At 49.1% G+C, this 13,084-nt stretch overlaps 1 pseudogene; it reads right to left on the bottom strand.

The window, feature by feature from the left end:
* Positions 1-598: 598 nt before the first annotated feature.
* LOC114703972 lies at positions 599-861 on the bottom strand (annotated as a pseudogene).
* Positions 862-13,084: the final 12,223 nt, after the last annotated feature.

The raw sequence follows: 13,084 nt of genomic DNA, 5'->3' as shown, positions 1-13,084 counted from the left end.
CTGAGGATGTTGTTTAACAACTTTTCACAAGCCGACCCTGACTTTCAGGAGACCAAACGAACACGGCAGGATTATCAATCTGAAGATCCACAATCTTTTATAAAAGGAACCGCTGCTCTTTTGAGGGCACAATGATACCACTGCAAAGTCCAGATTGCCTGAGAGACCGGCAAAACCAATTGTGGGGGTCGGGTTCCAACAGGTCTCTGGTTTGAAGGGAGTTAAGTCTATGTTGATGGTGCAGGGGGAGGAGGATATAAAAATGAATTTAGAGTTTCTCACACAGGGCATTGTGTGCCATGGTGGCCACATATGTCAACACCAGGATGTCTCTCCTGAGAGCCAAGAGGAGTCTTTGAAAATTATCAGGGAAAGATGTTTTCCAACCATCACCAATCCAGCTTGGGAGACATTTTGTTAATGACACATGTTCCTTCCCCACCCCACCCCCCCAAAAAAATGAAGTGTTCTGTGTGCTAGCAACATAGCTTAAAAAAAAAGTAAAACAAAATTCTGCATTTTTATAAAACTTGATAAAAAATAGTATTTCAAACTGTGCAGTCACCAGAAGTACACAGTTATCAAAAATGCACACATCTCACTTGGCATCTCTAGCACCGTCAGTTTTCTGTGCCTGGTCTGTTTTGGCGTCTCCGGTCTCTGCAGGATTATTCGCATCCTTCCCAGCATCGGCCTTCTCCTTCTTCCCCTTGGGGACCTTCTCTCCGTTCTCTGCAGGGGCCTTTTCCAGCTTGGGCTCTGGCTTTGGAAGACCTTGGCTTTATCTCCTTTAGTATCCCCTTCAGCCTTTCTTTTGGGCATGGCGGCATCGGAGGACCTCGGCCTGAACGTGGGATGCAGCAGTGCTCGGGTTTGGTCCGTGGGGTGGGGGGAAGGGCGGGTCTCACTGCTTCTTCACACTGCTCTCAGCCTGATTTCTTATTATACCTCATGACCACCTGCCTAGGCGTGGCACCACTCACAGTGGGCTGTGCCCTCTCACAGGCCAATCTGATGGAGGTATTTTCTCAATCTTTCTCTTCTCAGATGACCTTGGCTTGTGTCAAGTTGGCAAAAAGCTAACCATCACAGATGGCCTGTGTTGCTTTTTAAGAAAAGCAAGGTTATCCCTGCCTGCAGTTCCGTCTCAGTAGCATGTGGCATACTTTTGCATGCAACCAGAATGCAGTGAAGAAGCCAGGGGAGGGGATAAAGTTAAGGCTGATGTTTATGTCATAGGCTTGTTTGGAATGATGCTGGTGTTGAGGACAGGTAGGTGGGTGGATGGATAGCTGATGGATAAATAGGTAGATAGAGCCATGAGTATAGGTGTGGATGGGTGATATGTGGATGCTGAAGGGATGCATGCATGAGTGCTTAGATCTGTGTGTCTAAAAATGGATAAATGGATACCGGGATGGATGCCTAGATGCATACATGTATGTGTGGATGACTGAGAAAATAAAGATGTTTGGCCTGTGTCAGGTAAATGGCAGTGCCTTCACTCACAGAAGTCCAATGATAGGCAGGCACACCCGCACACACTGAGTACTTACTATGAGGCAGGTTTCAGGTTTTAGGGGCCCAAGATTCCTGGATGAGGCATCCCTTTTAAGGGTTAAAGACCACTACTTCTGAGGAGGTGACATCTGGCCAGAGTCAGGAGCCAGCTTCACACAAGGCAGAGTGTTGCCACAGAGAGAAACACTGAGAGTTGGTGACAGGACATTGCCACTGTGTGGAAACTACAGTGTGATAGTCCACATCAGGGCCCCAGGAACACAGCGCATGCTCAGATGCTTCCAAGCTCATTTTCTTTCTTCTCTGTATACTCTGAGACTGACCCACACAGGCACACTATACCATGATTGGACTCAGCCAGTGAGGAGCTCCATTAGGAGCTAAGAGATGGGGGTGGAGACTAAATCTTCAGGAAGTTACTTCTGGCTAGAGACCAAGGGTCACTGTTCAAGGGTCTCCTGTTTGGGACTGGATGCTTTCAGAGCTTGTTAAAACACTCAAGCTCTGGCCCCTTTTACCCTGGTGTTCCCAGATCCACTATGCTTGACCCCTGGTGACCACACTGTCCTCTGGGCAGCCCTGATCCCTGCTTATGCCTTCATCACAGCCCTTTCCCACATAGCACACCTCAATTGTTTTAGTTTGAGCTTTGTGTCCTGTGAGAATCTTGACTGATGGTCTATGAAAACCTTGACCAGGAAACTGGTCCTCCGTGTGGACTGGAGTGGGCTGTCATTTACAGGAGCCGGGCAGGAGGATCTCCCTGCTAGAACAATGGGATGTGGGTAAACACGGGCGTAGTGGCATCTCAATGGCTAAGATCATTACCAGTGTCAGCATGGAAGGAGGAGAATGAAGCCCTGGGGAGATGCTGGCGTTGCCATGGCAATAGTTGTGATTGAGGAGAGTTTATACATACACAGGAAAAGGGGAAAAAAATGAAACCCACTGGTCACGCACCTAAGGAGTGAAGGGGCAGTTCAGAAGGGCTCTTAGCCACCAGGGTGGTGTGGCTGAGCCAAGGCTGGGAGGCTGGAAGAGACAAAGCACTGCTAGGTCACGTGGTGAGATCAGGGACGTGTCAGTTGTCACAGCTGGGAGGGGCACTCCTGGATGGAGTGCTGGTCATGGTGCTCCAGTGCACAGGACAGGCACACACAGAGAATTGTCCAGTGCAAACGCCAACAAGACTGAGGTCAGAGCAGTAATGGAGTGTGGAACCCCAGGGCATGGCACGGAGATCTTTGAGCATGAGTGAATGGCTCCGATTTCCCTGCCCAAGCTCTCTTTGCCCCTGTGCCCGGATACCAGGGCTCTGGCCAGCAAGCGGCTATGCAGTATATGGCTTTTTGTATCACTGTGCTCAAACCTGACAGAAACAACTGACCGGAAGACAGGACTGACTGTGTGGAGGGTATGGTGGAGCAGAGGACCTCAGCGTGGTGGCGAGGGAGAAGAAAGAGAGATGGGGAGGGAGAGGGAAAGCCTGTGGTACTTGGCTTTTCCCTTCGACTCTGGTTCCATGTGGCATCTTAGTTAGTTTTTCCCTGGAAAAAACTCTCACATACCCAGAGCTGGGCCCCAGTCTCACAGGTGGTTCTAAATTCAGCCAGGAAGACAGTGAAGAGAAGCTTTGCCAGCTGCGGTCTGGTCCTGTGGGAGGGCAGTCCTGCTCTGTGGGAGATGGTTTGTCTTTGACCGTGATCTGTTACAAAGGAGAATTCCTGGAAAGAAGCTGAGTCTGCAGAGGCTGACTGACGACTGACTGACTGAAATTTCATGAAAATTTCCTTTGGAGAGGTTTGAATGTTGCAGGTCCAAGACCCTGATTATAATTTATGGTGAGCTGTCTTTAGCCCACTAAATCCCCATTCCTGACTCCTCTGTGTCAGACCTACCATACTGACAAGTAGATTAGAAACCTTTTAGAATGTTTTAGTCACCTGAATTTCTCTTTTTTCAGTGTTTTCTCAATCACTTTAAATGATTTGGTAAATGACACTGTTAAAATACACAGGACAGGGCTGGGCAGGGCCTCCATGGCCACGCATGGGTTCTAGGCCCAGCACCATGAAAATAAAATGGACAAAAGTCAAGACACATGGAGAGGGTAAATTACCTTCCTCTTTTTCCTCCTGCCCCTCTGGGTCAGCACGGCCATGCCTAGGTGTCAAGGCGTAGGTTTGTAGGTGCAGGCCACAGGACATCTGGTTAGTGGGCCCTAGGGACACAGTGAAGGGCTTCTTAAGAAGCTCTGCCATGGTGATCACCCACAGTTGGAGTCTGGGTTGGAGACGAATTCCGTGTTTGTAAGACCTGGGGCGCTGGCAGCCCCTCCCATCTTCCTTGGCACCAGGACTTCCTGCCTTGGCATCTTAGAACAACATCAGAATGTCACTGTGGCCTGCGGTTTTGGGGGCTGTGAAGACAGGTGTAGCCGCCCCTGGGATTCCATATGGGGCTTGGTGGGCCCCACACCAGCCACAGTCCTTAGGGTCGTGAGGGAGGAGGTGTGAAATAAGAGCGTGGGCAGTGCTGTAATCGGAGTAGCCTTTACCTTTCAGCCGATTCTCTGCCCAGTTCCTAAAGCCGGCATCAACATCTCCAATTCTGATTTATGAATTGGATCCAGATGGCAGGATGAAAAGGCAGGGCACTGACATATTGTAGAAGAGGTAGGTCCTGCCCCTGGGAGTCTGTGGAAACCCCTTGACCACAGGGAAAGTCAAACTGCCATATGGACTCAGCTCTCCCAGGAGCCACCGCCACGCTGCATGAATAGCTGGCACCAAGGATGATGTGCAGTGTGTGTAAGAGGTTGAATTGCAGCCTCCTGCGCCCATCTGGCCCACGAGCGTGAAGCTATTTGGAGAAAGGTTCTTGGAAGATGGGGGTAAGTTAAGTGTCTTGATTTCATTTCTGTTGCTGTGAAAAAAACACCAGGACGAAAAGCCACTTAAGTGGAGAAAGGTTTGTTTCCGCTCATGGTTCCAGGTTCCGGGATCACTCTTGTGGGGAAGTGAAGGAGGCAGGAACTTGAAGCAGCTGGTCACATGACATCCACACTCCCTGGCAGACTGAAGAGCATGCATGCATGCCTAGTGCTCAGCTCGCTTCCCCTGCTCTTAGACAGCCCAGGACCCAAACTCGGGGACTGATGTGACTTAGTTAGGCTTTCTATTGCTGTGAAGAGACAGCATCACCATGGCAACTCTTATAAAGGAAAACATTTAACTGAGGTGGCTGGCAGCTTACAGTTTTAGAGGTTTAGTCCATCACCATCATGGCGGCTGGGAGTATGGCGGCATGCAGGCAGACATGGCGCTGGAGAAGTAGCTGAGAGTCCTACACCTTGCAGGCAACAGAAAGTAAACTTTCTCACTGGGTGTGGCTTGAATGTATATGAGCCCTCAAAGCCTACCTGCACAGTGACACACTTCTTCCAGCAAGACCACACCTACTCCAACAAAGCCTCCTAACAGCGCCACTCCTTTTGGGGGCCATTTTCTTTCAAACCACCACATGGTGCCTCCCCCTTTCAGGCTAGTTTGCTCACATAAATTCAGATACTCCCTAAGCCCCATCCTCGCCCCAGACATGCCCACAGATCTATCTGATCTAGACAGTCTCACTGAGACACTCTTTCCAGGTGATTCAAGGTCGTGTGTCAAGTTGACAGTTTAAAACTAAGGGATGTTGGGATGAAACTATGCCAGCCTTAAAAAAAGACCTAAATCCAAATGACAAGTGTCCCTGAAGAAAGAAGACTCAAAGTCAAAAGGGGGAGGGATGTGAAGATGGGCACAGGTGTTAAGATTCATTCCCTGGGGGAGAAGTAAACATCTGCCCCTCCTCCTAAGGTCCCAACTTCACCCAGGGGAAGCAAGGAGTTCATTAGGCTCCCTCACAGAGCAACCGGTGAGGGGTTACTGCGGGGGCATCACACTGCAAGGTATGCATCCAGCAGGGGTGATGGTTTTCCCAGGGCTGTGTAGTGGCCCCTCCTCCCCTGACCCTTCCCCACCTGCATGCTCTAGCCTCTCTTCCCAGGTCACATGCAACCAGGGCAGAAGTGCATACAACTGGTTGAGAGGGATGGCTGGATACTCAGATGAGGGTCTCCCACCCGGACCCCACTGTATCCAGGTCCTCCCCAGACTCCTTCTGTGAGTGAAGATAAACAGCAAACAGGCCCAGCTGTGATGAGTCTCAGGAATTTCGTGCACAGTCTCAGGAGTATGAAAGACGGCGGCTCTTTGGTTCGGGGGACTCGTCCTGTACATCAGATGGAGAGCTTGGAGCCAGGTACCCACAAGCCCAAGGAACACTTAGGACTGTAGGGAACCCTCAGGAGTCAGGAAAGAGGCATGAAGACTCTCCTCAGAGCTTCCAAAAAGACCAGCCCTGCCCCTACTGGGCAGGATGTCTGGCCCTCAGAATGGTGAAGGAACCTGTCTCTTGTTTAACATCAGTTGGCTCGTGACACTTCGGTGTGGGAGCCACTGGAAACACTGCTGCAAAGGGATCTTTTTATTTATTTATTTATGACTTGTTTATTTATTATGTATAGTGTTTTGACTGCATGTATGCCTGCACACCAGAAGAGGGCACCCGAACTCATTACAGATGGCTGTGAGCCACCATGTGGTTGCTGGGAATTGAACTCAGGACCTCTGGAAGAGCAGCCAGTGCCCTTAACCTCTCTCTGAGCCATCTCTCCAGCCCCTCAAAGGGATTTTTTAAAAACCCAACCTGTTATTAGTTTTCTAAACACTCACTGTACCCAAGCACCCAACAGGAAGATCTTAAGGGGAAAGTGATTCATTTTGGCTCACAGTTCCAAAGAACCCAGTCTGTGGTCATTTATCTCCGTGTGTGGGGGCCTGTTGGGAGGTAGAATATAATGACAATATGAGAGTGTGGTAGAAGTGCTTCTTCACGGCTGACAGGAAGGAAGCACAGGAAGAAGCCTGGGTAAGAAGTTCCCAGTGACCTACTTCCTCCAGCAGCCAGGCCCCACAGTCTACCTTTGGCCACCTTTCCATATGGCTTTGTATTATGAACCCATTAGGAGATTAACCCGCATTAGCTCAGAGGCCCTGGTATCTAACTGGAAACGCCTTCATAGACACACCCAAAAGTGTAGTTCATTAACCCAGTAGGCGCATCTCAACCCAATCACATCTACAGCCAAGGGGAACCACTGCAAATGGAAAGGCTTAAAAGGACTGGGGTCGAAAACAGCGAGACCATGGTGTGAGTATGCGTAGGGGCTGTTGGGAGAGTGGCCAGCCACACATCTTCAAATGCCAGGAACTGCAATAGAGTGTGTGTGTGTGAACTGCGTCCCCGTCACCGAGCCCACTTGGTTCTGAGCTCCCGTGGATAAGCTTCGTGAAGACGTGGACCGATAACGCCATGGCCCCTTCCTTTTCGACCTTCTCACCGGCTGAGCCAGATGCCTGCTGTTGCCTTCTAAATAAGCCTGTAGATTGACTTCTTTGCCATCTCAGTGACCCCGGTCCTGTGCGTTTACGATTCCAGTTCCTGCACAAAACTTGTTCTGTCGCAAATACTGGTGAAGATGCTTTGCTGCCAGAGAACCTAAGTGCTGTGTGGATGTCTCCGTTTATCCCCTGTTGACAAGGCGGGAGACTCCTTCAGTGGCGCTAACAGGGGCAGAGGCACATCTGTAGGGCCCGGGGCAGTGGTGGCCCTGGTGCTTAGGAAGTCCACAATGGCAGCAGTAGCAATAGCCACAAACACAGTGATGGCAGGTCTGCGTGGCTGCTGCCGACCCCTGGCTTTCACTCTACCAGTCCTTTTTTTTTTTTGAGCCTGGTCCTCCTGACATCTTATAGGTACTCAGAGCCACCTCATTGTAGCAGGCTCTTTTGGACCGCCAGCCCACAAATCATGACACAGAGACTTATTATTAATTATGAAAGTTCGGCCTTAACTTAGGCTTCTTTCTAATTAGCTCTTATAACTTAAATTAACCCACTTCTACTAACCTACATGCTGTCATGTGGCTCGTGGCTTGTTCCCCTGCATGTCCTGCTTCCTCTGTGTCCAGCTGGTGACTCCGCTTTTTTCCTCTCCAAGTCCTCTCTGTCCCCAGAAGTCCTGCCTAACCTCTTCCTGCCTAGCTATTGGCCACTTAGCTATTTATTTATTTATTTATTTATTTATTTATTTATTTATTTATTTATTGGCTGCTAAAGATAAAAAAACGTTTTTGATGCCTTTTCTAAATTACAAGAGGTTCTTAGCCTGGCTAATTTACAAATAGCCCCAGAAAAGGTACAGGTATCCTTTCCCTATCATTATTATTATTATTTTTTTATGCCAAATGTCGTTTATTGAAGGAGGGAAGAGGTCTTAAATACAGGCTTACAGCACAATGGGAGAACCCCGGAGGGCTTATCTCTTTATTGAACCAACACAGTGACACATCTTCTCACGGTGTAAAGGAATATTCCGCAACACCTCATATTGTTTCAATGATCTGCTACTGGGCCAGCGTGCCCAGAACATAGGTTCTAAAGCTATGCCAACACCGGGAGGTCAGAGCTGTATGACCTGCGGATAGAGTGTTCTTCACTGAAAAATAGGAGATCTAAGGACAGCGACAAGGACCATGTCAGGGTCAGAGTACAAACACTACCCACAGGTGTCTAAACGGCAGGTACTTACTGTTCACTGTGCTTGATTCTGGAAGGTGTAGGTGAGGGTGCTGCCTGTTCAATTCCTGGTGAGTCTCTCTCCTGGCCTCAAGTGGGTTCTTCCTGACCATGGCCTCTCAAGCAAGAGAAAGAGGGCTCTGTCCCATCGATTCTTTTTTTTTTTTTTTTTTTTTTTTTTTTTTTTTGTTTTGTTTTTTTGAGACAGGGTTTCTCTGTGTAGTTTTGGTACCTGTCCTGGAACTCACTTGGTAGCCCAGGCTGGCCTCGAACTCACAGAGATCACCTGGCTCTGCCTCCCGAGTGCTGGGATTCAAGGCGTGCGCCGCCGCCGCTGCCGCCACCACCCAGCCCCATTGCTTCTTTTAAAAAAAATAATACTATTATTATTGGTTATAGTAGTAGTAACATCAAGACAGGGTCTCATGTAGCTCATATTGCCTTGAACTTGCCATGTAGCCTGAGGGTGACCTTGAACTTTGCCTGATCCTCCAGTCTCCATCTCCTGATTATAGGAGCATACCACACTTGGTTTATGCAGTGCTAGGGTCTAGGCCATGTTTCATGTGTGCTGGGCAACTCGAGCTAAGCCACAGGCCTGGCTCTACCTTGTCTCTTCTTATTAAAGCTCCAATCCTTATGAGAGCTTCACTCTTAGGACCCATTTAACCTTCGTCACTTTCCTCTCCAAACACAGCCACTGTAGAGCTATACGTTTGTTTGGGGGGGGGGGGTGTGTACAGCTAGTTTAGGAACTTCTGCCACTAAAGCCATGGCAGTGTCTTTGCTGTGCTGCTCTGGCCCTTACCTCTCTGTAGACTTGTAGGGGGTGTGAATCCCTGGGCCAGGTTTCTGCAGAGTCTGAAGAACTTAAATTATTGTCGTATAAACTTGGGTCCTTTGACCCAAGCAATTACCATGTTGGAGAGCCCTCTCCTGAGGAAGAGAGCATCCATGTGCTCACCACTACATGGGCATGCTCACTACTGCATGGACATATTCACCACTGCATGGACATGTTCACCTCTTCATGGACATGCTCACCACTGCATGGACATGCTCACCACTGCATGGACATGCTCACCACTGCATGGGCATGCTCATCACTGCATGGGCATGTTCACCACTGCATGGGCATGCTCACCACTGCATGGATGTAAAGAACACAACCATGTAGGTACCAGAAGACACGGATAATGGCACACAGCTCATTGTGTATCTATTTTATACAAACTCTTACCTTCTAACTTTATGAAACAGCTTGAATGCAATCTGTCTCCCGTCGGCTCAAGTGTCGCAGCTTACAGTGCTGTTCGGAAAGGCTGTAACCTTTAGAAGGTGGAACCTTGCTGAAGGAAGTAGGTCACCTGGGGTGGGCTGTGGGGTTCTACTCAGTCCCACTTCCTGTTCCACCCTCTGCTTCCTGATTGCAGATACAACATGACTGACAGCTGTCTCCCACCATCACGCCCTCCCCATCATGACTGGTGTGTCTTTTCAAACCGTGACCAAGAGAACGCCCCCTTCTCAAGTTGCATCTTGTAGGATATTTGGTTATAGCAATGGAAACTATGGCACTCGATGACTATGGAACACAGCCATTTTACTACATTGGGGAAAAAGGAATAAGCTAAATTATTTGAAAGATTTTAAAAAAAATTTCAGCTGGGCAGTGTTGGTGCACACCTTTAATCCCAGCACTTGGGAGGCAGAGGCCAGCCTATCTACAGAAAGAATTCCAGGACAGCCAGGACTACACAGAGAAACCCTGTCTTGAAAAACAATAATGGCCAGGCAATGGTGGCATACTCCTTTAATTCCAGCACTCAGGAGACAGAGGCAGGCAGATCTCTGTGAGTTCGAGGCCAGCCTGGTCTACAGAGTGAGGCCAGCCTGGGTTGTTACACAAAGAAACCCTGTCTCAAAAAAGAAAAAGGAAAGAAAAGAAAAAAACAACAAAATTTCAAATTTAATTAATTATATTCTGTAGGTAACCTGGGTAACAGGATCTAGGACAAGTAGTTTCCTGGGCTCTGCATCCTTAGGTCAGTTCTTCTAGTAGGGCACTAGCAGCTCACCCACAGGTGTCTGCCCAGGACCGCTAAAAATGCTGAGGATACTGGGCATGGCGGAGTAAGTCTTAAATTCAGGTACTTAAGGTAGAGGCTAAGTATAGCCCAGCCTACTAAGGTTAGCCAGCGCTGCATAGTGAGACCCTGTTTGAAAAAACACGGATGCCTGGCTGATCCTGGACCAAAGAATCAGACTCTGAGGGAGGAGGGACCTGAGCTACCAAGAGCACTTGTGTGGCGTAGAGGAAGTCACATCTCTGCTGCAAATCCAGCATCCAACCGATGCCAAGATTTTGTGGCTGGGTGTGGGGAGGTTTCTGCTAAGGACTGGAACCTCCCAGGAATGGGTCCCCATACACGTCCTCTAAGGAGTGAAATGCTCATTTTCCACCTGATTAGGAGACTCTGGCCTCCCAGTGACCCCGATACAGATTTCCATAGAGAGAGTCATAAGGTTGAGGCGGACTAACTCCACAGCGTCCCAAAGCAGATGACGTCTCACTGGTTCCTCCTCCCTATCAGTCGCTTATCCAGCCATTCCTAAATTAGCCTCTGCATAGCCATATGCATGTCAGGGAAGCAGTGACTGACAGCTTGTCCCAAAATGGAAATGCAGATGACAGAAGTTGCCTGTAAAATAGCCCAGGGATTTATTTTTATTTTTTTAGATCTGACGTGAGAATCCCAGTCTGGACAGGAAAAGAAGCCAAGTGGCCTTGACCCAGGCAAGCTGCAGAGGGATGGCTCAGCAGCCCTGAGGGGCGAGGCAGCTCACGGATGGTACAGCAGTCTAGACAGCACGGTCCCCACACTGCACTGTGAGGTCCTGGAATCTTGCGATAGCTCCAGACGTCCCAGTGATTGCCATGGCACCCAGCAGGATGCAAGACACAATCAGAATTCAACTGCTAGGCTTTTCAGGAAGGATGAGAAGAGCTAGCCGTGGCTGGGTAGAACAAGACAGAACTTGAGGCTAATGAGAGGCATGTGCCAGTACCTACTGAGAGGCTCCTCCTGCCCCTCTTGGAGATGAGGGTGAGAAGTTAAGAGCAGACAGGATGACAGCAAACTGTTCTCTTCTGAGTTCAGTCACTGATACTTAGAAACAAGGGCACGGAAGGAAGGCGTTTTCAAGTTCCACAGGAAGGGGTCTGTAGCTGGAGTTTTCTCCAGTCCTGTCCACCCCTATGGACCCCACAACTGCTTATAAAATAATCACTCAGAAGCTCATATTAATTAAACTGCTCGGCCATTAGCTCAAGCCTACCATTGCCTAGCTCTTACACTTATACTCAGCCCATTTCCACTAATCTATATGTTGCTACGTGTTCCATGACTTTACCTGCTGCCTTTACATGCTGCTCCCTGGATGGCAGGCTGGCGTCTCCCCTTCTCCTCCTTCCTGTTCCCCCAATTCTCCTCTCTGCTAGTCCCGCCTATACTTCCTGCCTGGCTACTGGCCAATCAGTGTTTTATTTATCAATAAATCATAGCAACATATATTCACAACATACAGGACATCCCACAGCAGGGGTCTGTCACAATGACTGTCTTCTAAGATCTTCATGCAAAGTCTTTATGAAGGAAGAAAGCAAATATGTCAAGGGCCCTTTGAATCACTCATCTATCAGCAATAGGTTTGGAATGTCACACGTGTTGGGCGGTGTGCTGAGAACCAGGGTGTGCAACCGTGGCTTGCCCTGGTAAAGGATACCATCTAACATGGAGGCAGACCAAGAGGTGAAAAATTCCAGCTCCATGTGAGGGGTTAAGATGGTACATGAGAAGCTCTGAGAGTCGGAGGAGATGCACAGACTCTGCCCAAGGAAGGGTGCAGCCACACTGGGCCATCTCAGTCCAGAGAAGTCGGGGTGTAGTGCCCGAGTCTCTAGACCCCCCCAAACAAGACCACCGCACGGATATCCAATACAAACACACGGGTTTATTATTGATTACAAGCTCGAGCTCAGATCTGACAGAGCACAGTAGGTGGAAGAGAGTGGCCCTGAGCTCTTGGGGTTTGGGATTTTTAAAGGGAAAAAACCACAAGCAGGGAGGTACAAACCTTGGCGTCTCAGGATTGGATGATTGGATGAAGGTATGTAACCTTTGAATTCATTGGTTGGGGTCTGGAGGAATTTTCAACAATGGTTATCAGAAAGCCACAAGGACATTTGGAGCCCACAGATGTTTACCCAAGTTCCTCATTGGCCAGTCCACCCTGGTTGGGTCACCTTGACCAGGGCCCTGGCAGTTTGTCATTTTTCTTGGAACTGTTTGCGGTTTTTACTGGAACCAGGTTCAGCCCCTGGTCAAGTCCTGTTTAAAATGGAGTTCTTTCTTAAAATGGAGTCTATCTTGCTCTCTCAAGGGCAAGGGTGGAGGTGGCCTTCTGCTCTCTGATAGTGGGATCACTTCACAGTCTGGCCAAGTGGTCTTGACTTTAAAGAGGGGGGGGGCCCAGGGTAGGAAGTGTGGCGGACTCAACCGGATTATCAGCATGCTGTGGTCCTAGTTCTTGGTGACGTAGACCGAAACATATGCCCTCAGCAGCAGCACTCGGTGTCACTGACTCCAGGTGTTGTGTGACAAGAATTAGTGGGCCAAGACGGGCACCCGACAGTCAGCTGTCGTGTGAACTGGTTGAGGATGGAGATCCGATGTTCGATACCAGCTAGTCACCTCTTCTAACTCAGCAGTGTATGGTAGTTCTCAGTAAAGCACCGGCTACGGCCTGAAGAAGTCATTCCCCATCACACGCCTGCTCTGCCCCGTGACGGTACAGATGCTTGTAAATGTCTGCAGTTT

This window comes from Peromyscus leucopus, chromosome 16_21 (genome assembly GCF_004664715.2).
Source record: "Peromyscus leucopus breed LL Stock chromosome 16_21, UCI_PerLeu_2.1, whole genome shotgun sequence".
In the NCBI taxonomy this organism is placed as follows: Eukaryota; Metazoa; Chordata; class Mammalia; order Rodentia; family Cricetidae; genus Peromyscus; species Peromyscus leucopus.
Note: the sequence above shows the minus strand (reverse complement) of the source record. Positions and strands in the feature narration are given on the sequence as shown.